Here is an 11630-nt window from a genome sequence, read left to right as displayed (position 1 = left end):
GAAAAGAAGGGAAGTCGTGAAAAGAATAGGCAGAAAGGCAAGACAAACTTAGTTCAGATTCAAGCCCTACTTTACTTTGCTTGGCCTTGTCCACATTGACTCCCATTTACCCTGGTTTCTTCATGTGAAGTGAGACCTACAAAGCTGATATGAAGGGTAATTACTTATAAAATTACTCATAGGCTCTAATGGAGTGCTAATTATAGTATTAAATAATCCATTAGTCAATTATTGCTATTTTGTGGAAAGATAAGTTTCTCTTTGTGGAATTCTACTTTTCCAAATCCAGATGTCATTGAATTTTAGAAGACTGCTGTGAAAGATAACAGATTGCCCATCTGATTTAAAAGTTGGTGAAGAGTCATTAAGTTCACACATTATTATTTAGCAAATTAAATCCATTTCACCAAGGGAAGTTCTACCCCATCCATGATAATAATTTATAATTAGGTAACAAGGAATCATGGTCCTAAAATGGAGGAGCTTAAAAGCTGCTTCCAACAGATGAATGGATAAAGAAGATGTGGCACATATATACAATGGAATATTACTCAGCCATAAAAAGAAATGAAATTGAGTTATTTGTAGTGAGGTGGATGGACTTAGAGTCTCTCATACAGAGTAAAGTAAGTCAGAAAGAGAAAAACAAATACCGTATGCTAACACATATATATGGAATCTAAGAAAAAAATAAAGGGTCATGAAGAACCTAGGGGTAAGACGGGAATAAAGGCACAGACCTACTAGAGCATGGACTTGAGGATATGGGGAGGGGGAAGGGTAAGCTGTGACAAAGTTAGAGGGTGGCATGGACATATATACACTACCAAACGTAAAATAGATAGCTAGTGGGAAGTAACCGCATAGCACAGGGAGATCAGCTAGGTGGTTTGTGACCACCTAGAGGGGTGGGATAGGGAGGGTGGCAGGGAGGGAGACACAAGAGGGAAGAGATATGGGAACATATGTATAACTGATTCACTTTGTTATAAAGCAGAAACTGACACACCATTGTAAAGCAATTATACTCCAATAAAGATGTTAAAAAAAAAAGCTGCTTCCAAAGTCACAACACATGCTTAATAAACACAAGACATACTAACACATATTAATAAATTGTGTATGTTATTTAGAGGATTGAGTATGGGATGGTTTAAGGACAGAATACAAAACTAAAAGCAAAATAATGACAATAAGAAAAAGAAAGGAAGGAAGGAAGGAAGGAAGGAAGGAAGGAAGGAAGGAAGGGAGGAAGGGTCGTCTGGTGTCTTGTTCCCACATAAGACTTATGGAGTTGTGCCAATCCGCTTCATTCCAGAGCAGAGAGCCAGTCAGTCACTGAGACTATATTAGAAAGAGAAGAAGGAAATGTTTCTCCCACTCTCTGTTTCCAAAGATAATAACAGAAAACTAGAGCATGATGGATTTCACTACCAAGTAGCCAGGTTTATTTTACTCTTGTCCCCACTGACCCTCTAAAAGTCAACTCTACTAATTTTGCATTATGGAACACAGGAAAAATATGTACAAACACAAAGAAAATCCATGTTTCAAAGCTTATAATATCCCTAAATTATCCAAAAAATAACTGCTACCGGGGGCTTCCCTGGTGGCGCAGTGGTTGAGAGTCTGCCTGCCGATGCAGGGGGCGCGGGTTCGTGCCCCGGTCCGGGAGGATCCCACGTGCCGCGGAGCGGCTGGGCCCGTGAGCCATGGCCACTGAGCCTGCGCGTCCGGAGCCTGTGCTCCGCAGCGGGAGAGGCCACGGCAGTGAGAGGCCCGCGTACCGCAAAAAAAAAAAAAAACTGCTACCGTCCCTAAACTTAAACTGTAATATCAGACCTTCAACTGTAGTGAAAAGAATGGTGCTTATCACAGAGTAAAGGAAAATAATTAAACTCAGTTGTTAACATAGTGAATCACATTTTTTTCTACTCTAAATAATGACCTTGTCCAATAGTCCGAGTAACCCACACACATGACCTGACTCATCCCAGCTTTTTTCCTTCTGGGTCTTGAATACAAAGAATTAGACTGACACAATCAATCATGCTCCTCTGTGAAGTTCAATTCATGCAACGGGTCTGTGAAAATCCTGTTTTTTGGTTGTTGTTTTTTGTTGTTGTTTTTATCATATTCTGTATCCCTCAGTCTCAGTTCCATTTCCCTCCCTCCTTCCTATAGGCATCCAATCTGTAGTATTTCATGGGTACCTTTCCAATCAACTTTCCATAAGTTTTTTTACATATGATATATATACCTTTACAATGGTAGATACCTTTACAATGGTATATATCTTTACAATGGTATATGGCCTTATGTGTGTGTGGATTTTTAAATTTACACAAACAGTATTGTACTTCCCATCTCTTCCTACTTCTCAATCTTTCTCTCTCTCTCACTTTCTCATCTCAACATTACATTTTCACAGTCTATTGATGTCAAACTATAACCACAGGTTAGCTCACTCAATACATAAACCCAGCTCCCCCTTGCCTTTCACTGCTATGGAAGCAAGACATTAGATTTTCCAGCCTTCTTTGCAACTCAGAATGGCATATGACAGAATTCTGGCCAATGAGATATCAGCAGATGTTTGCTGAGAGGGTTTCTGGCAAAGCTTTTGCTTTCCCTATAAAAAGGATGTCAGACAATGTTGCCATAGCCCTTCACCCTTCCTTCTATTATCTGTGGTATGATGCCTGGACATAAAGCAGTCTTACTGCAAACCTGAGGAAGAAAGATGACAGAGCAGAAGTATAGAAAGAGCTTAGGTCTTTGATGTTATCAGTTCTGAACTTCTCACCTACAGATTTCTTATTATTTGAGAAAAATGAGTTCTCAATTAATGTGACTGATTTAGTTTGTTCTTTTATTTTGCATTTGTAGCATTTTATCAGACGCATTTATAATGTATTTTATCTTCCCATATCCCTATTCAAGTATGTTTAGGTAGTATTCAACCCTTTACTATAGGAAACAATGCTATAATAAACATTCTTGTACATGTATTTTTGTGTACCTATGCAAGAGTTCCTCTAATATATATATATTCTGCTGTGGGCTGAATTGTGTCCTACTCAAAATTCATGTTTGTAGTACCAACCCTCCGTACCTCAGAATTTGGCTTTATTGGAAACAAGGTCTTTAAGGATGTGATTAAGTTAAAATGAGGCCATTATGGTGGACCTTAATTCACTATAAATGGTATCCTTATAAGAAAGGGGGTAAGGACACCAACACACACAGAGGGATGACCATGTGAGGTCATGCAAGCCAAGGAGCGAAGCCTCAGGAAAAAAACAAACCTACTGACACCCTGATCTTAGACTTCTAGCCTTCAAACTATGAGAAAATAAATTTCTGTTGTTTAAGCCACCCAGCATGTGGCATTTTGTTATGGCAGCACTAGAAACTAATACAATTCAGAAGTAGAATTTCTGGCTCAGAATGTACGCGAGTATTCAATTTCAACAAATACTACCAAATTCGTCTCCAAAATATTACCAGCAGACCACATGGACTCACATATCCCCCATCTCCTCACCAGCACAAGATACTGCATGACATTTCAACTTCTGCCACCATGGGAGGTACAAAGTTGATCTCATTGTTGTTTTAATTTTCATTTCTGATTACCAATGTAATTGGTGATCTGTTTTAGGTTAACTAGCTTAAAACACTCCTTTCTGTGGACTGCTTACCTGTATTTTTTTTTACCAATTTTTCTCCTAGGTTGCCTGTTTTTTCTTAATAATTTCCAAAAATTCTCTGTATGTTTTATATATAATCCTTTGTCAATTATATTCTTCAAAAATATCCTCTCCCTGCTTACTATGTCTCTCTTTGTATTCTTTTTTTTTTTTCTTTTGGCCATGCTGTGCAGCATGCGGGATCTTAGTTCCCTGGCCAGGGATCAAACCTGTGTCCCCTGCAGTGGAAGTCCAGAGTTTTAACCACTGGACCACCAGGGAAGTCCCTCTCTTTATATTCTTAAACATTCCACCATCTGTATATAAAAGTTCTATTTTCTTCACGTCCTTATAGATACTAGGTTATTGCCAGACATTAATTTTTGCCAATCTAATAGGTATGATAAACTATCTCATCATTGATTTAATTTGTATTTACCTGATAACTAGTGAAACAAGCTAAATGTCTTTTCACTTATGTATTGGTCATTCCAATTTTCTCATCTATGAATTACTTTTTCACTTATCATGGACCCATTTCCCTGTTAAGATTGTTCTTTTCCTCATTAATTTTTTAGGAGTTCTTAGATCATTTTCATTGAATGAGTCTATGAGCCAGCTAGTTCCACAATAAGGCTACATAAGAAACCATCCTAAAACTCAGTGGGATAAAACATTTATTCTCTCTTGTACATTTTCAGGTTGGCTGGGGGTCAGCTAATGCAGGATGGGCCTGGCTGGGCTTACTCCAAGCTGTAGTTTTGGAATCCAGATCTATTCCACATGTTTCTCATCCTCCTTGGACATGCCGGCTACCAGAACCATGTTTTTCCCATGGCAACAACAAAAATACAAGGACAATGGGAAACACAATGCCTCTTAAGATATAAGCTTCAAACTAGTACTCTGCCTCTTCTGCCCACATTTCAATGGGCAAAGCAAGTCACACAACCAAGTTTAACACTAATGGTGCAGGGAAATATACTCTGCCTCTAGTGGGAAGAACTGCAATATCATATGGCAAAGGGCCTGGATACAGGGAAGGAAAAGAATGGGGAAAAATAATGCAATCCATTTTATATGAATGATTTATAAATATATCCTCTCAGTTGGTAGCTTTCATTTATCTTCTTTTATGTTACTTTTTTCCACAAAGAAGGGTTTTATATTAATATAATTAAATATTTCAGTCTTTTACTTCATTGCTTATGTTTTGGCGGTCTTAGTTAAGAAATTATTTCCTACCCTAAGACCATAATAAACATGCTCCTATATTTCTCCCTAGAAGAATGCAATCAAGAGGATCAACAATCAATATGTTTTAACTTAGCATGTGTATAAATGCAAGATTATATGATATAAACTAAGGCAGCAAAGTTAAACAAGTAATCAAAATTTTTAAAATTACCAAGGATGACTAATTATTACTGGTGAAATTTTGAGCTTGGTCTTTTAAAAATATTAATGGATACAGACTGAAAAAGATGAAAAATATGCAAGAATTGTAAAGAATCACAAAACTTGATATTCTTCCGTTAACATATATTTATTGATCTAAGCTATATTTTTAAAACTGCTGAGCACAAGACCACAGGAAAATATATATAGTCTTCTCAGGTCATAACATCTTGGAAAAAGAAAAAAGAAATTTTTACAGAACTTAGCTATTATAAAACAATATATGTTATGATGTCATATTTGTAAAATATATGTATATATGTGCTAATAGTAGGAACTACTTCAATAGTTTGGGGTAAAAAGGAGGTCCCATCTATTAATTTTTCAAATTAAAACCACTTCCCAATTGCCAGACTGGCAGGGAGCCCAGTATCTCTCTTATTCCTCAAATTGTTCAAGAACTCTGGGGGCCTCTTGATCCACATACCTCAGAGAGAGAAAACCAGAGAATTTTATTAGAATACAAGTGGGCCCTGTTGAAGGCTGCTGCTGTTCTGCTCCTGGCACACAGTTTACTCATGAAAACTGATCCCCTGCAGTTCCATGTGACCCTTCCACCTTCTGTGCTCTTGCCTTTGCTGCTGCAAGTACATGGTCACAGGGATTCTTCAAGAGAGAAGCAGCCTGCTCCCTTAGAGGTACAGCATGGCAGCCACGCCTAGAGCTTTTAAGTTCACCAAGCACCAAGCGGATGCGTCGGCAGGGCCTTCTGCCTCCAGTTACACAAGTGCCCAGACAGCCTCTCCCATTGGGCAATGCAGGCTACAACAAGGAGTCCTAGCCTAAAGTCTTTGATGTTTTTTCTTACTAGGTCTTTTTTTAACAGGGACCAGTTCAATGCACAAAAAACTTTCTAATAATAAATGCAGGGAAGGAGTCCAGGTCTTCACTCTTTTCCTCTCTGAAGGTTCCCAGACTCTACAAACTTCTTCCAGTCCTCCCAGTGTTGACCAGCCCTGAAGGTGAAGAAAGACTGTGAAGGGCAACCTTTACAAAACCAGAAAAAGACCCTGCTACATCAGTACCTGAGACACAAAAGGATAAAGACCTCATTAATGGTTTCAAACACTGGTGGGGGGGCGGATTTCTCTTACCTTATAGTTGCCAGATAAAATACAGAATGACCAGTTAACTTTGCATTTCAGATAAACAATGAATAATTTTCTGGCATATGTCCTATGCCAGAAACATACTTATACTAAAAAATTATTAATTTGTTTACCTAAAATTCAAACTTGTGTGTCTTGTATATTTATTTGCTAAATCTGGCCACTCTACCTTATCTTACTTCATGAATGGAACAAACTGGGAGGAGGGGGACCTAGAACTCCCTCGTGCCTAAATTTAAAGCAGCCACAGAGCCAGACCCTCACGTCCATGTATCTTGACATCCTATCAGAGACCTGAGCCTGAGAGAGTCAAACAAAAATTCAGCTCTCACCCTGCTACTGCACAGCAGCTGCTTTTTAGATAGCCAGCGATATTTCCTGGCCACCTCCCAGCAATATATTTCTAACTACACTCACTTGGAAGATTTTAGTTCCCAGAAATGCAACACAGGATAAAATAGAACAAGGGAAGAATGACATATTGTGCCCTGGGATATTAGAGCCCCAACAGTAGGAGCAGAAACACAAAAAAACACTGGCAGAGGCTATTCTAGAGATTAGGTTTTATGCGTCTCTTTTAGAAAAGTGAATCTGAATTGCTTCAAATTATCTAAGATTAAATTCACCTCAGAGTAGAGGATCAAACAATAGGAATAGGAGAATAGTTGCCCCAAATGAATATATAGCTCCTGTAGCCCAGAAATTCAGCAAGATACTTGCCCTCCACTTTAAGAGTTGAGAGGGAAATTCTGTGGTTCCAAAATTGATAGTGACAGAGCTCAAAAGGGATATAGATATGTATATATCTCACTTATGACAAACACCAGGACTGAATAAATCTCTTGTCTTTCAAAATAAGTAAACAGAAAAAATCCAAAATTAAAAGACTGTATAACAATAAAAGAGGAAGACAAGGGAAATTATCCTCAAGACAAAAGAAAATTTAGAATACATCTACTCTGTGCTCTCAGTGAAATACCCAAACTTAAAAATTCTAGGTAAGAAATGATGGAAATGTTAAGTAAAATGAAAAGAAAGTTGACTGAAGTGAAAGGTCAAGATAAAAAGAGATGTGGCAAAAATTTTTAAGTAAAAGAATTCAGCAAACCCAAAGAGACAATAAAGTAATTAAAACCTGCCCTGAGGAATCACTCCTCTCCTTTATCATCTGCCTATCAGCAACTTCATCATTCAGAGAGCAAAAGAAACTAAGAATGGAAGGGCTACCCTGGGCTTAATTCTTACCAACAAAGAGGAATGTGTTAGTGAAGTCAAAGTGACAGGAACCTTGGGAAAAATTCAACATATCACCTTAGAGTTCATTACGGCCAAGGAAGAAAACCAAAAGCAAAGTAAGACAAGTACCTTAGGGTGCTTAGCAGTTCAGAGAAAATATAAGAATTTCCCAGAGGCAGAGATTCTAAAATGAAAGACAGGTGAAAAAATAAAACCCACTACTGCAATCACAAATGAGGGGGAAAAAACATGGGAGAGCACATATGCAAATATAACTCAATGTGCTATACAAGGTGCTTTCTAAAGACTGAGATTTTTAAAGGACATACAAAAGAAGACGGAAAAGGGTAAATGTAAGGATGAATACATAAGTGTGGTATTAGCCTATCAGAAGAGTGGACTAAAACTACAATGAGCAAAGACTTGTAAAAAACACACAAAACAACACAAAAACTTCTAGGTTGCATGTGAGGGTGGAAGGACAAAAAAGTTACAACCTCCCTCCTCCTATGTTAACAAGGTACAGAGAGGAAGCAAAATGACAATATTCTGAGTTTGCTTTCATATTATCTACTAAGGAACATGGTCTTTAAAATGGAAAAATTGTGCCAACAATCCTGAGAAGAAATTGATAAACCACAGAAGAAAAGATAGTGGGCGAATGTTTAACTGTTTAGATAAATGTCCTTTTCCAGGTGTATTTTAGTACAGCAGGCTTCTCATTCCCAGCACTATTGACATTTTAGGCTGGATAATTTGTTATGGGGGGCTGTCTTGACTTGTAGGATGTTTAGCAGCATCCTTAACCTCTAACCACTAGATGCCAGTATCACCAGCCTCCTGTTTGTAACAATCACAAATGTCCCTAGAGATTGTCAAATGTCTTCTGGGAAGCAAAAGGACTCTAGGTTGAGAACCACGATATTGCAGAGCACTGAAAATCTGCATATATTATCACAGAATTATTGTTAGCATCTGTGAGTAATCATGGCATTGGGAACTGACAAATGTTATCCCATATATCAAAAAGGTAGGTTCTGAATATTTGATGTTCATTCACAGCAAATTTTAATACAGTATCAAAATATTATTAATTGGAAAAGAGAGCAATGATCCTGTGAATTCTGGTATAGTTTTATTAAGAGCCACTCAAACTAAACTAATATAATTTTTTCTCTTCTTTTTTTTTCAATTTCATAACTAAAGAGGGTAAATTGGTTTCACTAAAACATCTTTTAAATCTTTTTTAAAATCTTCTTTGACAAGTTAAAGAAATGTTAGCTGTCTCATATACTGTTGGCTGAAGTATATATTGGTAAAAATCTTTTGGGGAGGCATTCTGGCAACATCCATAAATTTTATATGCACAAATTCTTAGACTAAACAAATACATTTAGGAATCTGAACATGTGTACAAAGATGGATGTCAAGGACAGCAATATTTTTTGTGATAATAAAAAGCTAGAAACAACCTAAATGTGCATCAAAGTGGGACTAGTTAAATAAATTGTCATATATTCTTTCATTGGTGTGATTTGAACTGTAACCAGAGAAAAAGTCTTAGGAAGTATACAGAATCCAATTAGATTTCATTTGCCTAGAAGTAGGGGAGATATTAAAAATATTTAACAACTAGCATGGCTTAGGTCCCAACCAATCAGAGTCTAGCTTGGAGCTGGGTCTTGGAAAGCTCCATCTATGCAAGGTGTTCACCCTTTAGTTGCTGGGTCTAGGGGAGGTCTAGAGGGTCCTAGGCAGAGACCAAGTGGAGGAAGGCCACTAGTGAGGGGGAGAGGAAGTACAAAAGCATTTCATATTTTAACAATTTGTATGGCCTTACTGGGGAATATCAGTCCTCACCAAGAGATAAAAACAACATTAAAATAATCCAGAATAGCACAGAACAATAAATCGGTTAAATTCAACCAAGTGGCAGCTATGATGAAGAGTAAATTCATACATACTGATGTGGAACAATTCTTTTTTTAATTTTCACCAGAAACTGGTAGCAGTTTCCTTGCGAAAAGAGGACCAGAGAGCTTCCCTGGTGGTGCAGTGGTTGAGAATCTGCTTGCCAATGCAGAGGACATGGGTTTGATCCCTGGTCCGGGAAGATCCCACATGCAGCGGAGCAACTAAGTCCATGTGCCACAGCTATTGGGCCTGCACTCTAGAACCCATGAACCACAACTAGTGAGCCCACGTGTCACAGCTACTGAAGCCCACATGCCTAGAGCCCATGCACTGCAACAAGAGAAGCCACCACAATGAGAGGCCTGCGCACCACAACAAAGAGTAGCCCCCGCTCACCGCAACTAGAGAAAGCCCACATGCAGCAACAAAGACCCAACACAGCCAAAAATAAACAAATAAATAAATAAATTTAATTTTAAAAAAGAGGGCCAGAGAACTGAGGATCTGAGGTCAAGGCAGAAGGAAGATGTATTCTCACTGTATACCCTTTGTGACGAATGCTATGTTTGCTAACAGCCCATCCAGCCCTCGCCCGGCTTTCCTCCTCTACTACAGAGACTGGAAAGCTAAGAAACCTACTCTTCTCAGACTCCCTTGAAGTAGTGCGACCCAGATTTCACCAACCAACGACAGCTTGGGTGAGATTTTTAAAGGTCACAGGCATCAGATCCTTCTGGGAAGGTTGTGGTAGGACTCTACTGCCCAGTGCAAAAGCCAGGAAAAATGGAAGCTAGCACACCTGTAGGACCATTCCTCAGGTACATTTGGACATTTTTCCTAGCTTCATTGTCTTTGGCTGTTGCTCTGGCTCTCCAGGAGACTCTACGAGCTATCAAATAACATTTATGAGAAACTCTTTCTGCTGAAGCTAGCCAGAGCAGACTCTTTGTTGCAATCAAGAACCCTAGCTAATGGGAAGCAGCCACATAGCATAGGGAGATCACCTAGAGGGGTGGGATAGGGAGGGTGGGAGGGAGACGCAAGAGGGAGGGGATATGGGGATATATGTATACATACAGCTGATTCACTTTGTTATAAAGCAGAAACTAACACACCATTGTAAAGCAATTATACGCCTATAAAGATGTTAAAAATAAAAACAGAACCCTAGCTAAGGCACCCTTTGCTAAAATAAAAATAAATGTACATATATAAGTTTTTCAGTTTAAAAAATTAAGTTTTATAAAAATGTTTTAAAAATAAAATTTATGTGGGCTGGATGGTGGTACAGTTCAGGGAGGACACACCTAACTGAAGAAGCAAATCCAAATAAGCAAGCCCAAAGATCTGGGTCCCCAAATCCCCTTTGAATATCAGCTGTTGTCTCAACCACCAGAGGCCATCTTATAAATATGGACTCAAATCAATGGCTCCCCTTCTTACAAATAATAGCCAATTTTAAAAATATGATGGAAGGAAAGATACCAAAATATGATGGTACCAAAGATACTTGTGTAAAATGTATAAAATACTTGTGTAAAGACAACTTTAAAACTCTACTGAAGGATGTAGAAAAAGAATTGAGTAAACAAAAAGATGATGTATAGGTAGATTAAACATTAAAAAGGCATTATTTCTCTCTAAATTAAAATACTCACAGGCTATTATAATAATTTTATAAAATGTTACACTAAAATTCATCTGGAAATAAACATTATGTAATTACATGTAGGAAAATCCTGAAGGAGCAGAAAAGAATAAGGAGAAAGATTAATCCTTCCAGATATTAAAACATGTTATAAAATAAAGTTATTTTAAAAGTAGGGAATGCATCAGCAAGGTAGCAGGATACAAGATTAGTATACTGAAATCTGTTACATTTCTTTACACTAACAATGAAAAAAAAATCCCATTTAAAATCACGTCAGAAAAATAAAATACCTAGGAATAAACTTAAAGGAGATGAAAGACCTATAAGCTGAAAACTATAAAACATCGACAAAGGAAATTGAAGACGATTCAAAGAAATGGAAAGATATTCCAAGCTCTTGGATTGGAAGAATTAATATTATTAAAATGGTCAGGCTTCCCTGGTGGCGCAGTGGTTGAGAGTCCGCCTGCCGATGCAGGGGACACGGGTTCGTGCCCCGGTCCGGGAAGATCCCACATGCCGCGGAGCGGCTGGGCCCATGAGCCATGGCCGCTGAGCCTGCGCATCCGG

This window comes from Pseudorca crassidens, chromosome 16 (genome assembly GCF_039906515.1).
Source record: "Pseudorca crassidens isolate mPseCra1 chromosome 16, mPseCra1.hap1, whole genome shotgun sequence".
Lineage (NCBI taxonomy): Eukaryota > Metazoa > Chordata > Mammalia > Artiodactyla > Delphinidae > Pseudorca > Pseudorca crassidens.
This window is presented reverse-complemented; position numbering follows the sequence as displayed.